This window comes from Trachypithecus francoisi, unplaced genomic scaffold (assembly GCF_009764315.1).
Source record: "Trachypithecus francoisi isolate TF-2019V2 unplaced genomic scaffold, Tfra_2.0 Lachesis_group0, whole genome shotgun sequence".
Lineage (NCBI taxonomy): Eukaryota > Metazoa > Chordata > Mammalia > Primates > Cercopithecidae > Trachypithecus > Trachypithecus francoisi.
The window spans coordinates 91,111,138-91,117,464 of record NW_022681453.1 but is presented as its reverse complement, the minus strand read 5'-3'; the positions used below and the strand labels follow the sequence as shown (position 1 = coordinate 91,117,464).

At 35.6% G+C, this 6,327-nt stretch overlaps 1 pseudogene; it reads left to right on the top strand.

Moving 5' to 3' along the window:
• The first annotated feature begins 1,454 nt into the window (after window positions 1-1,454).
• Window positions 1,455-2,384, top strand: LOC117076788 (annotated as a pseudogene).
• Window positions 2,385-6,327: the final 3,943 nt, after the last annotated feature.

Below are 6,327 nucleotides of genomic sequence, written 5' to 3'. Positions count from 1 at the left end.
ACTGTACCATGATTTATTCAGTCATTCTATGATTGATGAGTATTCTTTTTGTTTCCTGGCTTTGCCTTCAGGAACAATGCTTTATTAGACATCTTGTGTTTCATGTTTATGTCTAGGTGACAGTATTTCTAGAATATAAATCCAGAAGTGAGGTTGTAGGATCAAATATATATAAATTACTAATTTTGATAGATAATGTCAGCTTTGAAAGGCTGTTACAATTTATATCCGTTTTATTAGATTGTAATTCTTTTTCACCTTCCTGTCATCAGTAGATATTATTTCTCATTTTACATTTTGTTTATTTGACAAGTGAAAATGATGCAGCAATTTAAAAATATCCCTAATTATTAAGGAGGTTGAATATCATTTCATATAACTACTGGTATTTTTTTACATATTTATTAGTCATGTTGGCTTGCTCTTCTATAAACATGTCTGTTCATATTTTTCACCCATTTTTTTCATTGGGTTGTCTGCTTGTTCACACCAAGTTGTAAGAGAGTATATGTGTTGTATATATATTTTTGTATTAATGCAAATTATGTTACAGATATTTTTCCAACATGTTTTGTCCTTTCCCTTTTTTTATGAATTATTTTGCCATGCCATAAAAATTAGATAGCTATGCCTATATTCAATGATTAGCCTAATTCTCTTTCTCATGCAATGGTTTTGGATTTGCATCTTTTTCCATTGCAATGGTCTTCCACATGGCTTTAGTATTGCCTCTGGAGGGTGGCAGAATATGCCACACCAAATTATGCCACTTTGGCAGATGGATTATTTTGAGCTAAAGGTACATAAAGAAGCAGCAGATGGAAGAAGGGCATTCTAATTTCACCTCTTCTTCCTGAAAACAGTCAATTAAAAACTCCCATGTAAAAGATGCCCTCCCTGAACCAGAAGAAATGAAATATTATTTTCATTTTTAATGAATTTTATCCAAGAGAATTCTATACAAACAACACTTGTTAAAATAATTCTAATCTTCCTTTTATCTCCCTACATAATTTAGCTGATTTTCCACAGTTGCTTCTCTTTGTTCAACCTGGTATGAAAGCCTTTAGGTTTTGCCATATGTTCAGGTCTTCATTTACTCATGAGGACTTTTATGTTATGTAAAACTTCTATACATTTGTATGCTTTTCTCTTCTTAATCTGTCTTATGTCCATCTGATTCTCAGGCCAGCTGAAAACCCTGAGAGAGTGAAGGCAAAATTTTGTCTCCCCTACACCTCAAATATATGCATTCATTTCAGTATTTTCCAATATTAGTGTCAAATACCTAAACACAGACTTTATAAACAGATTTTACTAAGGAATGTAAGTTAGACTCTAAAAACTACTAATTAAATGGGAAACTCAAAGGTATAAATATAATAAAATGCCACTGCTTTGTGTTATCTTGAGTGATTGTCTTTGTAACATGTTTTCTTATTACAGTGATGAGTATGCGTATGTCAGAAGGAAATAAGACTCTTGTGACAGAGTTTGTTCTCACAGGACTTACAGATCGACCATGGCTGCATGTCCTCTTCTTTGTTGTGTTTTTGAAGGTCTATCTCATCATCATGGTGGGCAACCCTGGACTCATAGTTCTAATTTGGAAGGACCCCCATCTTCACACACCCATGTACTTATTCCTTGGTGGTTTAGCCTTTTCAGATGCTTGTAATTCAACTTCTATAACCCCTAGGATGCTAGTCAATTTCTTAGACAAGACTGCAATGATATCCCTAGCTGAGTGCATCATCCAGTTTTACTTTTTTGCTTCCAGTGCAACTGCAGAATGCTTCCTCCTGGTAGTGATGGCCTATGACCGCTATGTAGCCATATGTAATCCCTTCCTTTATCCAGTGGTGATGTCCAACAAACTCAGTGCTCAGTTGATAAGTATTTCATATGTAATTGGTTTCCTGCATCCCCTGGTTCATGTGAGTTTACTATTGCGACTAACTTTCCTCAGGTTTAACATAATATGTTATTTCTACTGTGAAATTTTACAGCTGTTCAAAATTTCATGCAATGACCCATCTATTAACACACTAATGATATTTATTTTTGGTGCTTTTATACAAATATCCACTTTAATGGCTATCGTAATCTCTTAAACTCATGTGCTCTTTGATATTCTGAAAAAAAAGTCTGAAAAGGGCAGAAGCAAAGCCTTCTCCATATGCAGCGCCCAACTTCTTTCTGTCTCATTGTACTATGGAACTCTGATCTTCATGTATGTGTGTCCTGCATCTGGCTTAGCTGAAGAGTAAGACAAAGTGTATTCTCTATTTTACATGATTATAATTCCCCTGCTAAACCCATTTATTTACAGCTTGAGAAATAAAGAAGTCATGCATGCATTGGAAAGAGTTACAAGGAAGTAAACAGTTCCAAAGGGAAATGTCAAATCATTTATTTTTTCACCCTTCGCATAAACAAGTCAATAAGTCTTGTGGTTCGCCATAGCTCTGCCATTTCATCAGAGGGCTCGTGGTCAGGGTGGTCACTGAGCACTATGTGAAGAAACCCAGCTTTGTACAATGTTTACTTGGATTTGGGTCCAGTTGAAGTGACTTTACATCATCCATGGTTGGTTTCTTTAAAAACATTTTACTTCCTTGTTTTCTGAACATTTAATCTTTGAAAATTTATTATTTTCAAGGACCCTTCTCCTAAATTCCATTGAATAACTGACAATAATTGAAACTGGAATATAAGTGCCATTTAGTTCATAATCCTACTTTACTGCAGTAGGCTCTGCGATACTCTACCATACAAGAATAAAATGATAAAAACTCAGAGTCTTGCAGAAAAAGTGTTCTGAAAATAAAAGTTAGAAACAGTAATAAGAATTAGGAGTTTAAAAAATGGTGCATTTCTTAAAATTTTGGTATATCTTAATGACAACAATTTTTGAAAGTTTGGCTTGAATAATGGAGCATCAAAATTTAAAACTTTGCATATCTGAAGTGTATAAATTAGCTTTAATATAAGGCATTATATAATACGATTGCATTCAGTAATATGCAGATTAGAAAATATCTCAGGATATAGCCTTCTCAAACAGTACAGATCTTCTATACTCTATTTACAGGAATATTTTGTTTGCAATTGTAAGCATGGTAAAAAAAATTGCACAGAGATTGCATTGCTATACTCCAAGAGACAGAAGACAAGAATAAGAAACTGGTCAAGTATATATGGATATAGGTGTCAAATTGAGCTGGTGGATTCTTTTAAAGGTGAGATCAGGTTCTCTTAGTGTCAGCCACCAATTTACCTCCTTTTTTATTTTTATTTATTTATTTTTTTGAGACAGAGTCTCCCTCTGTTGCCCAGGCTGGAGTGCAGTGGCACAATCTCGACTCACTGAAATCTCTGCCTCTTGGGTTCAAGCTATTCTCCCACCTCAGCCTACTGAGTAGCTAGAATTACAGGCATATGCCACCATGCCCGGCTAATTTTTGTATTTTTAGTAGAGACAGGGTTTCGCCACACTGGCCGGGTTGGTCTTGAACTCCTGACTTCAGGTAATCCTGCTGCCTCGGTCTCCTACAATTTACTTTTTTTCAGTGACAGAACTACATTAATATATGCATCAGCTATTTTAGCAAAATGGAACTGACACATATTTCCTTTTGCAAAGTATGAATCATGTTCTTTGAGCAAGCTGTTTTTTCAAGCATTATGTTCAGGAAAAAAGAATTAATAGGAAATGAAAATTAAAATTTAAGTTGTTGCAACAGGAGTGAAACTTGTTAAAGAAAAATTTTAGCTGAATTAAATTTAAAAGAGTTTAATTGAGCAAAGGACAATTCGCCAACTGGGCAGTCTAGGCTGGGCAGAGAAGGCTCAGAGACTCCAGCACAACTACATGGTGGAAGAAGATTTGTGCACAGAAAAAGGAAAGTGACATACAGAAAACACAAATGGATACAGAAAGAACCAGATTGGTTACAGCTCCACATTTGTCTTATTTGAACACTGTTCAAACAGTTGGCCACCTTTGGCCAAAACTCGGTGACTGGTACAAGAGTAGGCTACAGTTTGTTAACAATTCCATTTAGGTTCACCATGTACAGAGAAAGCTTTAGGCATAAAATACATAAGGAAGCAGCTTTAGGCTAAACAATTTAACAAAGTGTGCTCTTGTTGAAGAATTTTAAAAGTTATTTTTAGTTAGCTTTGTTGGCTGTAATTCCCACAGATACACAAAAATATCAATCTAATATGTAGACATATTCTATATCTCAAATGTGTTGATTATTTGACTTAGGAATATAAATTTAAAATGTTAATTCATTTGTATAGGTCTACAGTTTCATTCCTATGAATCTCCACTAACAAATGGCTTTTTAAAAAACTACACAACTGAATGTATTCTCTTTTAAAAAAATTTTTTTTTTATACTTTAAGTTCTAGGGTACATGTGCACAACGTGCAGGTTTGTTACATAGGTATACGTGTGCCATGTTGGTTTGCTGCACCCATCAACTCATCATTTACAAATTAGGTATTTCTACTAATGCTATCCCTTCCCCAGACCGCCACCCCTCAACAGGCCCTGGTGTGTGATGGTTCCTGCCCTGTGTCCATGTGTTCTCATTATTCACCTCCCACCTGTGAGTGAGAACATGTGGTGTTTGGTTTTCTGTCCTTGTGATAGTTTGCTTAGAATGATGGTTTCCAGCTTCATCCATGTCCCTGCAAAGGACCTGAACTCATCATTTTTTTATGGCAACATAGTATTCCGTGGTGTATATTTGCCACATTTTCTTAATCCAGTCTATCATTGATGAACATTTGGGTTGGTTCCAAGTCTTTGCTATTGTGAATAGTGCCACAATAAACGTGCAAGTGCATGTGTCTTCATAGCAACATGATTTATAATCCTTTGGGTATATACCTAGTAATGGGATCACTGGGTCAAATGATATTTCTAGTTCTAGATACTTGAGGAATCACCACACTGTCTTCCACAATGGTTGAACTAATTGACACTCCCACCAACAGTATAAAAACGTTCCTATTTCTCCACATCCTCTCCAGTACCTGTTGTTTCCTGACTTTTTAATGATTGCCATTCTAACTGGCGTGAGATGGTATCTCATTGTGGTTTTGATTTGCGTTTCTCTGATGACCAGTGATGAGCATTTTTTCATGTCTGTTGGCTGCATAAATGTCTTCTTTTGAAAAGCGTCTATTCATATCCTTTGCCCACTTTTTGATGGGGTTGTTTTTTTTCCTTGTAAATTTGTATAAGTTCTATGTAGATTCTGGATATTAGTCCTTTGTCAGATGAGTAGATTGAAAAAATCTTTTCTCATTCTGCAGATTGCCAGTTCACTCTGATGATAGTTTCTTTTGCTGTGCAGAAGCTCTTTAGTTTAATTAGATCCCATGTGTCAATTTTGACTTTTGTTGCCATTGCTTTTGGTGTCTTATTCATGAAGTCGTTGTCCATGCCTATGTCCTGAATGGTATTATCTAGGTTTTCTTCCAGCGTTTTTATGGTTTTAGGTCTTACACTTAAGTCTTTAATTCACCTCGAGTTAATTTTTGTATAACGTGTAAGGAAGGGATCCAGTTTCAGCTTTCTGTTTATGGCTAGCCAGTTTTCCCAGCACTATTTTTTAAATTGGGAATCCTTTCCCCATTGCTTGTTTTTCTCAGGTTTGTCAAAGATCAGATGGTTGTAGATGTGTGGTGTTATTTCTGAGGCCTCTGTCCTGTTCCATTGGTCTATATATCTGTTTTGGTACCAGTACCATGCTGTTTTGGTTACTGTCACCTTGTAGTATAGTTTGAAGTCAGGTAGCATGATGTTTCCAGCTTTATACTTTTTGCTTAGAATTGTCTTGGCTAGGTGGGCTCGTTTTTAGTTCCACATGAAATTTAAAGTAGTTTTTTTCCAATTCTGTGAAGAAGTCATTGGTAGCTTGATGGGGATGGCATTGAATCTATAAATTACCTTGGGCAGTATGGCCATTTTCACAATATTGATTCTTTCAGTGAGCATGGAATATTCTTTCATTTGTCAGTGTCCTCTTTTATTTCATTTGTAGTTCTCCTTGAAGCAGTCCTTCACATCCCTTGTAATCTGGATTCCTAGGTATTTTATTCTCTTTGTAGTAATTGTGAATGGGAGTTTGCTCATGATTTGTCTCTCTGTTTGTCTGTTATTGGTTTATAGGAATGCTTGTGATTTTTCCGCACTGATTTTATACCCTGAGACTTTGCTAAAGTTGCTTGTCAGTTTAAGGAGATTTGGGGCTGAGATGATGAGGTTTTCTAAATATACAATCATGTCATCTACAAACAGAGCCA